The 12883-nt window shown below is 38.0% G+C and overlaps 1 protein-coding gene across 6 annotated transcripts in view; it reads left to right on the forward strand.

The window, feature by feature from the left end:
* Plppr5 (phospholipid phosphatase related 5) overlaps positions 1 to 12883 on the forward strand; it is a 274811-nt gene that overhangs the window by 159096 nt on the left and 102832 nt on the right. The gene's annotated exons all lie outside the window — the stretch shown is intronic.

The following is a 12883-nucleotide window of genomic DNA, read 5'->3' on the forward strand; positions in this document are numbered from 1 at the left end:
TTCTCTTCTCTTCTCTTCTCTTCTCTTCTCTTCTCTTCTTTTCTCTCTCTGTCTGTCTCTCTCTCTCCCTTCCTTGTGTGTGTGTTTGTGTGTGTGTGTGTGTGTGTGTGTGTGTGTTGAGAGAGACAGAGAGACAGACAAAGAGGGAGAGGCAGAGGAAGAGACAGAGACATGGCAGGACTATATAAGACTATATAGAATGCTCTCACACACAGGGGATGTAACTCTTGAGCTATTAATTACACCACAATATACATATATGAACACAATACGAAGATTTTTTTGGTAGGAGATGAGTGATGTTTCTTTGGTGACCAAACCTCACTACGGTTCCTTTACATTGACAAAATATCCGAGGTTCCCTTCCCATGATGCTCCATCTTCTTTCTTCCCTCCCTCTCTCCCTCTCCCCACAGAGGGAATAGGGAGTCAAGTTAGAGAATGAAAGGGAAGGGAAGGGAATTTGAGCTTTTATTTTTCCATAGCTGAACTGGGGAATCATCGTGATTGTGAATAAGTGCATGTGCTTCGTTCATTTTTAAAAGTCTTTTCTCTCCTCTTCAGGGAAGTGATCTAAGAAATTTCAAAATGAAAAGTTCTTACCACAAAACTGGAATAGCACAAACAAAGCAAGCAAGTTCTTGCTAGCTTCAAAGTAACTCTGTTTATCATACACAGATGATTTCAACCTCAGCTTGAGGGTGATGGTTGGGGATATGTAAGACTTCCTTGTTCTCGAAAGCCTTTACTTTGTTATTGTTTTTGACACTGGATTGGCTAAAATGTGTCAGAAATCCTCCATGCAGTTTCAAGCTCCAGTTCTCTCCTTCCCAGTTTGAAAAGTTGCCAGAGCAAAAGCTGGCCTAGATTTCTGGGGACTTTTTGACTTTGCAGCTTTTGTGTTTTCAGGCACATGCTTTCTAGGAGACGCAATAGCTCAGAGAATTTTTTTTTTTTTTTAATTTTCTAAAGGAAAATGCCAATTGCTTTTGGGTCATTGATTTATTTGCAACCACAACCAATAATGTCTGTGACTTTTATTTCCGTAATGGCCATTCAGTGTCTTCAATGAGTTAGCACTCGTGAGTCTTGAGCTATCTATCCTTGGTGGCAGGTGCCAGTTTAGAGTTGAAGATACCCTGGTCCAGATTTTGGTGACTCCTCACTTTGAGGAGACATAGGGAGAACATATGAGGTGGAAGGGAGCTAACCACTGAGCAGAACTGAACTGTTGCCTTCATGTGTATTTAAGGAACAGCCTTCCAAGAGATCTTATCTGTCCTTGCAGTAGAGGAAATGTGTCGCGACTGGAAAAATTATGAAATGACTGGAAAAAGTAGATCTATCTGGGGTTCATATATCCAGAGGACTAATTTCAAGTGTTACTTGTAGTCCTGCTACTACCAAAGAGTATCCCTGAAAAACGGGAGCTGGCTGCTGGGCCTGGAATGTAGAGACCAAAAACACAGAAATTCGTGAACGGGAGGCTCCAACTTGGCTTTCTTCTTTTTACCGTCAGTTCTCAGATATGAATGGATAGATTTAAGACTCAATGTGAAGAGAAGGAAGTGTTGAGTTTTGGATGACTGGACTCTGTTTCACTTTCTGCTCACAGGAGCAGTACATTCTGTGAGTACATGATAAGCCAAAACAGCAGTGGCAGCTCTTTTTTCTCCACTCTTATCAAGAACATAGCACACCCTTTTCTCTGGAGAATAACAACAACATCAGCAGTACCCAACCACAGGGGAGTTAACAGTTTATTTTTGGATACTTGAATATATTCTACACATACCAATGTGGGAACCTACTAATGTTTATATCATCTCTGGGATTCACCAATATCATCTTCATAAAATATTTTGTTTTCATTCTATTATTTCCTTTATATGGGTCTTTTGGCTGCATCTATGCTTGTGTACCACATAGATGCCTGGTGTCCAAAGAGGCAAGAAAGAGGTATTGGATCCATAGGACTGGAGTTACAAACAAATATGAGCTGCTATGAGGGTACTGGGAATTGAATCTAGGTCCTCTTGAAGAGCAGGTAGTATTCTTAACGACAGAGTCATCTCTCTAGCCCTTTCTTGGAAACATTCTGGGAAGCAGGAGCTGAGCTCAAGGATAAAAGTTAAAATGTAGCCCTAATGCCTTAATGATTTTAACCCTAGTCTGTGGAACTTCTAAGCAATACTCTTTCTGTTATAATATGTAAATTCAATCTGCTCATAAATAATTGGTCTAAATAAGTATTTCAAACTTTTCCCTTGGGTCATATTTAATATATTTTGACTGGTAAGGTTCATTTTATTTGTTTACTTAATTATTATTTATGTTCCTAACCTGAAAAGTGATCTTGAGAAGTTAGTCCCCTCAATGTTTCAATTTGTGAATTACTTTTTATTTGTCTGTGTCTTTTGGATTGCATTACACTTATTTATCTGCCTATTTCTGAGCAGCAAGGTATATTCTTTCTGTATACAATAAGAAGCCTGAGGCTTGTGATACTAAATCTTGAGATTCCAGACACATGACACCTGGCTGAACTTTAGGATTGGAAATTCCATTTGCTGTGAAACCTTGAACAATTTGTTTAAATTTATTCATTCTCAATTCTTCCAGTCACAGAATTTTGCATACTAAATCATTTACATTATACAAATATTCTTCTTGGCTCATTATCCATACTTTCTCACAAGTCAGTTACATGTATGTTGTATTTTTGTGGTGCTGAGGACTGAACCCAGGGACTGATGTTCTTAGTCCATCATTATTATAGTAAAATACCGATCAGGAAATGCTTCTTGAATTTCCTGTATTCTATATATTTGTCTGATAGAGTAGCTGCTCTAAAAGTGGGTAATTTCAGACATGAACTACAGTTGCTCATTTAAGTAGTTTACAGAGTAGTTTGAGAAATTAAAAGCACACTGAAAATCACAATAACTGAAAATATGTATGGTTGGCTGGGTATGGTGGTGCATAGCTATAGCACTCAGTGACTGAGGCCGGAGGATGATCAGTGTCAGGTTAATCTGAACTACATAGTGAGTTGAAGATTAGTCCTGGGTACACAATAAGACCCTGTATTCACAAAACAGAAATTAACAAAACACAGTTCAGTTCCTGTCACTAAACAAAAAGGAGAGGAAATAGATTCATATATGTATAGACAATAGACAAATGTACCACCTGACCTCTGGTGACACAGAGAAGGACAAGATCACTTGGGAGGTCTGAAGGAAGACTTCATGAAAATGCCTGCACTTGAGAAATGCTTTATTTATTTAATTAATTGTTGACAGTGCAGACGCCAGAAGCCTTGTGTGAATACTAAGAAAATGCCGTGTTGGTGACCGAGCTACATTCCCAGCCCTTGAGAGGTGTCCCGAAGGAGGGGTTGAAATTAATAGAAGAGTGAAAAATTCTCAGGAGCCATTTTGTGGGTAAACCCATGAACTCAGAAAAAATAGAACATCCTTTTCAAACAACTATTGGTCTGCTTTATTTGTGAGAGTGGCATTTGTTGGGGGAAATGGAGTACATGATTGGAGACCAAGGCTAAAGTCATGAGTTTCACCTAAATAGTAGTGGATTAGGGACATAGTCTGATGGATGATATTTCAGAACATGTCAGGGCAGATAGGTGGACATCTAGGATTTTTCTATTCAAAATAGGTGCCAGAGATCATTTTAACCTTCGTGGCTGGACCATGTGATATTGTTTCAATAGTACTTTCAAGAAAAACAACACAACTTCGGTTTTTTCACAAAGATGACATGGCTTATAGATGCTTTGAAAATGGTGCTGAATAGATTGACCCGTGTAACATTTCTTAAACAGATTTTCACCTAATGTGAATATAAGCTTAATAGGTGACCTTGGTTTTCACTAATTAAAAGAACTGGTAGTGGAACGACCTTTGCTCCCCAAATATGGACTTGCTGGCTACCAAGACCTATCCTTCTTTAGATTTCTGTGCAACATAGGTTCCTTAGCCAACATGCCCACTGGGACAGAGCTTGAAGATTGGGATATGCACAGGTAATGTTTTAGAACTCTATTTTGAGGAAGGTACCACTAGCACTTGAGACTTGGATTTGAGGAATGTGCTTACAGCTTCATTCCAAATGCAGTGAAGGCAGATCATGACAGACAATAATTTTCTACTCAGGTTCTTTCTTTTATAAAGCCTTGCCTTGGAAATCCACATCTGTGGGGTATCACAGAAGGCTCTTAGATGAATCTGTACTCTTAGTCTAGCTTCTCTTACTAATTAGCCAGCTGTTTAGACCAAATTTTCTTATTTCATAAACCAGAGATTTAAAAATAAAAGACTCATAATTTCCAGTGGGGCAGGGTGGCTTATGCCTGTTATCCCCCAAAGACAGGTGGATCTCTGTGAGTTCTAGGACAGCCTGTTCTATATAGGGAGTGGGAGACCAGTCCAAGATACCTAGTGAGATCTTATCTGAACTAAAAAGAAAAAAAAACAATAACAACAAACCAAACAAACAAAACCAAAATAACCCAAATAACCCAAAATCACATTTAACTCCCAGAGAGCATGTAGAAGAAGTTCTGAATTCTCTTACTTGGATTGAAGTGTAGTCATCCATTTTGCAGTGGTAGGAACTTAAGCCTGTGTGTCTCTGTGTCTATGCTTTTTCCATGATAAAATGGAGGTGATGGGAGAATTGGCCTTGTGGGGTTATGGTGGATGTAAAATCAGTTAGTATGCATAAGTATCAAAGTAGTGTCCCTCTAGACTTCATGTGTTGCTTTATTCAGTGTCACTGTGACAGTGCCCTTCCCAGTCACATGTCCCATCCTTACAGCCATTTTATGAATGGCTACAAGATGTTCAGTGAGGGATCATCATCTGAATTTGGTTATTTAAATTCATTAACACAGCTAATTTCCACAGTACAGTTATGAAAGTGACTGAAGTGTAGGAAGGATAGATGGGTTCTTCCAGGGTCTTACAATGACAATGGCATCCTCCTAAGCCTATGGATTTACCTCTCTTGGTAAAAGCCTTTACTCCTAAACTGCTAACTAGTCTGTTGAGATTGTTTAGTCATAGTGATTCAGTCCAAGAGAGTCAACATTTTTCTCAAACCTTTTGTCCTAGATTCCAGTTTTGCTGGTTTGATGGTAAACTGTGTGCCCTGCTGTAGAGAATGGTCTCCATGTGTGATGTAGGAAATTGCTTTGTTTCCTCTTCAGCTTGGAAGTGTTGCTGAGAGGTGGGTGGTAGCAGAAGGGAGTCAAGAGTTTTGTTGTTCTGCTTTGAAGCCTGGCTGTTATCTCAGCAGCACACACCGAGCAGGGGCTTGCAGGCACCCACGTTTGTGGAGATTCACAGTATCCTTCTAGATTTCCAATCTGTGGTGAGACTTTTCCTCTAGGGCCTGCTTCTTAAAATAAGGAAGACTCAGTACTAGAGTTTTTCAATGCCATGAATGCATGGAACTTGGATGTATGTGTATGCATGCACAAGCAAAGTTTAAGATACATTATTAAGATTCCCTGAATGAATTACTCTTGGGAGGGAGGGTCTATGGATCCATTCATCCAGATGCCCCTTTCCCCTTTCTTCTTCCATTTTCTTTCCTTTTCTATTTTTAAAAATTTCTCTTTGTCCTTCTTTATTTTATTCATTGCCACTTCTTTTTATACTGATAAGGCAATGGTGGCAGGAAGCAAAAGCATGGCTAGGTTTCTTCTTTTGTCCTCTTTTATACCTTCCCTTCCCTCTCTTTCACGCTTCCCTCCTGTCCCACTACCTGTCATCCCCAAATCATTCTTGTCATTTCTTTGAGACAGTTACCTTAACTGAAATACATAGGCTTACTCATCTGTCTTTCTTCTCTATTTTGTTTTTAATATTTATTTATTATTATTATATGCAAGTATGTGTAAGCAGATGTCTTCAGATACACCATTAACCAGAAGAGTGCATCAGATCTCTTTATGGATGGTTGTGAGCCACCATGTGGTTGCTGGGGTTTGAACTCAGGACCTTCGGAAGAGCAGTCAGTTGTCTTAACTGCTGAGCCATCTCTCCAGCCCCCTCCTCTCTGTCTTTCAAAGCTTTGATGAATAGCAGACAAGAAAGAACATTGACAAGGCCACTTCGTAAATGCAATGTAGAGACAGTGAGAACATGTCCCATGAATTGTGTAGCCACCCAGTCCTTGACTGGAAGTCTGTATCGGTAGCTCTATTTTGACAGGCTTATGCACGTGTTCTTTATCCGGAAAAACATGTATGACTTTTATACTCTTTTCACTGACTTTCCTACACAACGACTGGCACAGGTAAAGAGATAGCTGTCCAAATGGATCTAACTAATTATTTGGACTATTACTCTAGTGTGTTATGCTGTGTTTCTAAAGTACTTCCGTAACTTTAAATATTTTTAAGATTCTTATTAAGAATCATTTTGGTCATATCAGTAATTTAAAGAAGATATGGTTTTGGGGAATATAGGAATGTTCTTGTTAAGTATGTATCAGAACACACGAAGTCTTGTTTTTTTACCCCATCAAGCAGAGATCTGTAGACTTTCAATGATACCAAGGCATCTACCATGCAGTAGGCATAGTGCCATTAATCAGACTTCTAAAGGGAATAAGGAATAACTCCTACTCTTCAACAACTCAAACCCTATGAGTATAAATTACCTCTCAGCCTCAGTTCTCTTGTCTATAAAACAGACATAAGAATACTTAACATAATCTCTTACATGAATTAAAAGCCATGTGTGTGCTATGTGTTCAGGTGATGGTAGCTGGTCTTCTACTATCAAAGGCAGCTAGTCTTATTGATAGCACCTAGTAAAATGACATCACACATGCTTAATCATATTTTGAATGAATGAGGTAAGCCATTTGCTGTTCACATTAATTCTTTCAGATAGTATGCACACCTCAAGAGAGCTTTAGCAATTTGCTTCAATTGGTAAATGACATGTTGAAAATATGAACCTATTACTTCAAGTCCAGGACTCTGGTAGCTCCAGAGAGTGGGCCACTCATTTGGTTTGTAGTATAAACCATTGCCTTCCTAGCTGCAGAAGAGTTAGAGCATATTGAGTTAATATCAATGTATTCTTTGCCATATGCCCATTAATATAGAGTCTCAGTTAATAAAAGTTTAAAAAAAATGAAACATAACCATTGTAAAGGGGAGTTTAAAATCTTTGTTTAAGGATATAATCTCTCCCTATTTCTAGAATCATCACAATGGCTGGTAGGACTTGATTTTCTGAGATCTACATTCTCACTCATATGATGTCACACCAGGGATCATTGCCTGTAGTTAGAAAGATCTTTTTAACAGGCATGGAAACTCATGGAATATTATTTGGATAAATGATATTTTAAAATATGTAAAATGGAATTATATCAGTACTATTTGAACTATTTCTGAGAATGCCAGTTTTCACTCAGCAGGCTGGTTACTTTTTTAGTCTTATTATGACAGATGTAGTTTGAGAATCATTGTCAGCAAAATTACCATTTTTGAAGGGATAAAAACAGAATTTCAGATTTTTTCAAAACAGGTACATTAAAAAATTAATGACAAAATTTTTATACATATTTCATGCAGAGATAACATATGTGCATAAGTCTCTCTCTCTCTCTCTCTGTGAAATGTGTTTGACATTTAATACATTTATAAATGCTTTTTTATCTCCCCTGTGTTTAACTTCTCTGATGCCTTTTTTCTGCTCCAAATCATCTTCATAGAACATTTTTGCAGTCTGAGCAGTAATCTCCTAGCTTGGATCTCTTGGATTCTACAAGTTGGATGTGAATTATGATATTCAAAAAATTTGTGCTATGGATTTTAGTGCATTATTAGATTTGAGACTTTCTGAGTCAGAATCTTATAAATTTACTTCATTCAGTTTTGTTTTACTGGCTATCTAAATTGTTGTTTTTGATAAATAAACTATCAAGGCACTCATTGAAGTTGTGTGGTGAAGTTATAATGAATATTAATTCAAATATTGGGCCAGATTCTGCTGAGCCTTCAGTTACTTAATAGCTTTCCATTACTGCAGGCAGAAGTGTCCAAATAACTTTTAAGTTCCATGAAGCCTCAGCTATTTGTCTGTATAGATGTTTTAGATTAATGAAATGCTGTTTGAAGGGTCAGCTCAGTAAAGGTAGGATTTGTGTCACTGAATTGATATAGTGAAACCCAACAATACTTGGGTTTGTCTATATTCATCAAGATTCAACCATTATGGAATAGGGTATAGACCACACCAGCATCTTATTCCTTTCTCATTCAAGTATGGGAATATAATCCCATTCATGTCATTTGAATTTTTTTCTTTCATGTATAAATAGACATTTTTAGTAACTCATCATGATAATTAAAAGTCACTCTTTTCATCAATATAGAAAGTCCTTTTATTTCTGTTCTTATTGTTAATTAAGTCAGCCATTAATTAACATACAGATAACAAAGAGGCTCTGGCAGATTCTTTGAAATAATAAGACCTGTTTTAATTTTCTGTCACTGTGACAACATACCTGGGGTGATTAGCATAAAAGAAAGAAGAGTTCAGTGTGATTCACAGTTTCCATCCACAGTCACTTGGCTTCTGGTCCTTGGATGAGGGAAGTAGTTTATCAAAGTCCAAGCACATGAAGGGACAAAGCAATCTACCTCACATTGGCCAGGCAGCAAAGAAACAGTGTTTGCATTTCTAGCAAAGCCCTTCTCCAAGAAGCCATTTAGTTATTACCTCATCAATGGATTAATCTTCCAGTGAACTCAGAGCACTCATGATCCAATCCTTCCCTAAAGCCCCAGTTCTGCACACTGCAGCACAAGGGACCGAGGTCTTCAACACACCATCTTCATCCCTGGAAGGAGAGCATCAATAAGCTTATATGTACTCATGCACATCGCACACATCATCCTGAGGTCATTTGCAAACATCATAACTAAGGGACTGAGTCTTCTTGAAGCCATTATTTCTGGAACATATGTGCTCCAGTGACCTCAGCTAAATGGTGGAGTGCATAGTTAACATTTGCCATATAGCCACTTTCATATTTTGTTAGCCTATGAGATGCTCATTTATTTTCTGAGAATGTACATCATGTTTGGCAAAGTAAGGAAAGTTCTAAAACAAGTGCAAATGGGATAATGGAAAACAGGGCAATGAAAAGTTATCTTCATTTCAACCAGTCAATGCTTCCCCTCTCTCCAATCAGATTTTCTTGTTCTGAACAAATATGCGGTGAATAGCTTCCACAGGTAGCTTACTTTGAGGTGAAGGCTTGAAGGGGTTAAATTAGTTGTTGCAAGGATCAAAAACAGGGACAAAGTCTCACCTATATGCCAAAGCAATTTTGGCAATAGTTGGAACATTACAGGGTACTGAAGCCAATGCATTGCAGACATATCTGCATATTGTCGAACTAACTAATAGAAGTCAGAGTTGTATAGCTATAATCCAACCCCCTGTGTGTTTCTCATGCATTCAGTAGTGACAGCAGAAACTGTCCTTTGTTGAAATCTCCATTTTGGACTCAGCACCCTGTCAGCTGGGGCACATAGAAGCATCTTGTATTTCCAGAGACCTCATCAAAGCAGAATGTCACGATCTCACAGACTGAACCCCAGCAGTCTCTGAGAGATGCTTGCACCTGGGGATTCATCTTGGAATTTCAAATGAACCCTTGACATTTTCCATTGAAAGGACAAAACAGTATCTTTGGGTTGGTGACAATGACCTCTTCCTTCCCATGTGCCTGGGCTGTATTTGCTCAGTTACTAAAATGAATGAAGAGTCTTAGTCCTAACTACGTGACACTCCCCTCAGTCTTTCACAAAGGGACGTCTGTTTCCTCTTTCTTCTGGTTTCTCATCCTGTGGTTACTTGGGGTCCCCTTGTTTTTCTAGGCAAAGTCTGGAATACAGATATCAGCCTCCAGAAGGTGCTTTTATTCAAACCTCACAATCCGTCTCTTTCTGGCATTTTTTTGAGAAGGTTTTAAATTCAGTGTGAAATAGAACATGCATCCTCATCGCTAGACCTCTTCAGTTATGAAAAAAGAAACTGAGGGATCCTCTTTTTTTTTTTGTCTCTTAATTTTCAAATGAGTTGCCAGAGAGATAAAATGACATGCTCAAGACCACTCAGCTAATGGGCAGATTACTCAGGCAGCTAATGTGTGTAGAACACTGAATGCCCGTCAAGCACTGTTGCAAATGCAACACATATACTAATTTAGCCTTCTTCTCAACATTGGGGTTATAAGTTGGAACGTCAGAAAGAGTTCAGCAACTAACCTATGACACACAACATCGAAGTGATATGCCTTGACTAGGTGTTTCTGCTGTTCTGGTTTAGACTTCTCTTGAAAGGGCGAAGCTTACCTGTGGCAGATCTCTCTATTTTGCAGTGTTACTTAGGGAAGTGGACAGTGTGCATTTATGATGACATTTTTTTTCTTATGAAATGTATTGTTCACCAAAAAATTTCTACTTAACCGTGTGTTTATAATTAACACTAGCTGGACAGTGGTGGCACACGCCTTTAATCCCAGCACTTGGGAGGCAGAGACAGGCAGATTTTTGAGTTCAAGGCTAGCCTGGTCTACAGAGTGAATTCCAGGACAGCCAGGGCTATACAGTGAAACCCTGTCTCGAAAAACAAAACAACAGACACAACTCTTTCCTAGTCTTTTGCCCTTTCCTGGGACCCATCTGAGGCTTGCAGGCAGTTCTCTGTGATGCTGAGCTCCCACAGATAGTCTCACCTTTATTCATTTCCATATATTTGCATACCTCATTCTCAATTTGGGCAGCTTAAATTAGAGCCTTTGGTAGTTCTTCTTTGATGCTTGAAGTCAACTTCTGTCTGTTGTCCCTATCATTTCATTTTTACATAGTATGATCATTCCTTTCTTGTCTTTATACTCTTTATTAAAGATAAAGGGTCTTGTGAGTATAGAATGGGCTGCTCTGGAGAAAACAAGATGCAATAAAAAGAGCAATTCCTTGGCCTGCCACCCAAGAACCTCGCTCTGCTCCTCTTCTGCTGCTGACCATATTCTGTACCTTTTCTGTGTATAAAACAAGGCTGACTATGAGGGTATTTCATTTTAAGATAAAGTAGTTTGTCCCTATGAATCCTCTGCTCCCTGACCTCTCTCACCCCTTTGAAGATGAATGGACTTGCTTCCATGGCTTCCCAATATTTGAAGTCATTTCTCAGTTTGCCCGCCTTTCGGCAATCTGAGAATAGTCCTCACATGGCCATGGATTTAAGTGTGCTGTACTGTTCCACTGGCTGTTCACGATTGACTCTGCTTGAGATGTAGTATGTTAGTTTATCACTAACAGTATACCTCAGGAGTACTTTCACCCCAAGGCAAGTAGAACAGGAATTTTCATCTTAATGTACTACCTCATTCATAAATCTATTAGCATTTGGCTAATATGTATAGGCATAGAAGCTTCTTATGGTCAACTACTTAATTTATAAAAGGAATAGAAACATAATCTCCCAGAAGACTGACTTCTTGGCTTTCCACACTTTTAAGTTTGAGCCTCAGGCAAATTGTTCTAATTGAATTTACCATCTTGGAATCAGATGGTTAATAAAACACTTAATTGAGTATACAGCATACAATATATTACATGACCACATGGTTGGTTACACATGGTGTTAATTGAATAAAAACTTGTTGACTGTCAAGAGATTATAAATTCCTATAGAGTAACAAATATGTGTTATAAATATGTTTGCTTCTTGTTCACCACCTAACTACCTTTCAAATGATAGCCATAAATAATTTGTGTATTTTAAAATAATAGAATTAATAGAAATTAGCAATCTTTCTTATTCCATTTTTGTATTAAAATATTTAAGAATTTCATAGACAAATACAATGTATTTTAATTATCCCCACATGCCCAGTCCCTCCCAGATACTCCCAATAATTCCCTTTCCCAAATCTGACAACTTCACGCCTTCCCCTTTTGTGTCCAATTGAGTCCAGTCATTGCTGCTTGTATGCACATACATGTTGGGGCATTATGTTGGAGCATGTGCAGCATCCTAGATGCCACACCTCTGAAGAAAAATAACTAGTAGCTCATAACTGTCAATTGCTCATCGTTTATGGATGGGACCTTGGATGCTCCTTCATATTCATCTTGGAATGTTGGCTGGTTTGATCTTGTTCAGATCTTGTGAACATAACCACAGCTACTGTGGCTCAGTCATGACCAGGTGACAGTGATTTGCAGAAGTCCTCCTAAGCTTTAGGGGTGTGGTCATGTAGATGTCCCACCTAGGGCTGAGTACTTCACATGTATTTATTCTCTGCACCTTGATCGACAGTAAGTTCTTTTATTAATCATAAGACATTCTTGTTTAATTTTATTAATATACTTGAGTGCATGCCATATTATGATAAAATGTACTTAAGGGCATTATTCTCTCATAGAAACTTAGGTTGTCAAGTCCAAATTACTTTTCTAAGCTCCAGATAGTTAGTTTACTGTATTTTACAGGCATTAATTTTAAATATTTTCCTATGTGTATTCATTTATCTTTTCATTTAATCAAAGTTATGCAAAATGTACTCCAAAAGTAAACCTCACTTACTTTAAGTGAAGAATATTTCTAATACCTCTAAGTTTTCATTTACATACCCCTGACATCCTTATTATTTCACTCTATAATCACTATTTCTTTCTAATGTTTTAAATTATATCTAGCACATACTTTCAGAAGTTTAAATTGTTACTCCAAGAAAGTTTTTGTTGTACGTGTCCCTTTTTAAAAATCAAGTGTGATATTTTATGTATTTTCACATACTTAAGTTTTTTTTCTTAACT

The sequence above is a fragment of the Mastomys coucha genome, unplaced genomic scaffold, assembly GCF_008632895.1.
Source record: "Mastomys coucha isolate ucsf_1 unplaced genomic scaffold, UCSF_Mcou_1 pScaffold16, whole genome shotgun sequence".
Classification (NCBI taxonomy): domain Eukaryota; kingdom Metazoa; phylum Chordata; class Mammalia; order Rodentia; family Muridae; genus Mastomys; species Mastomys coucha.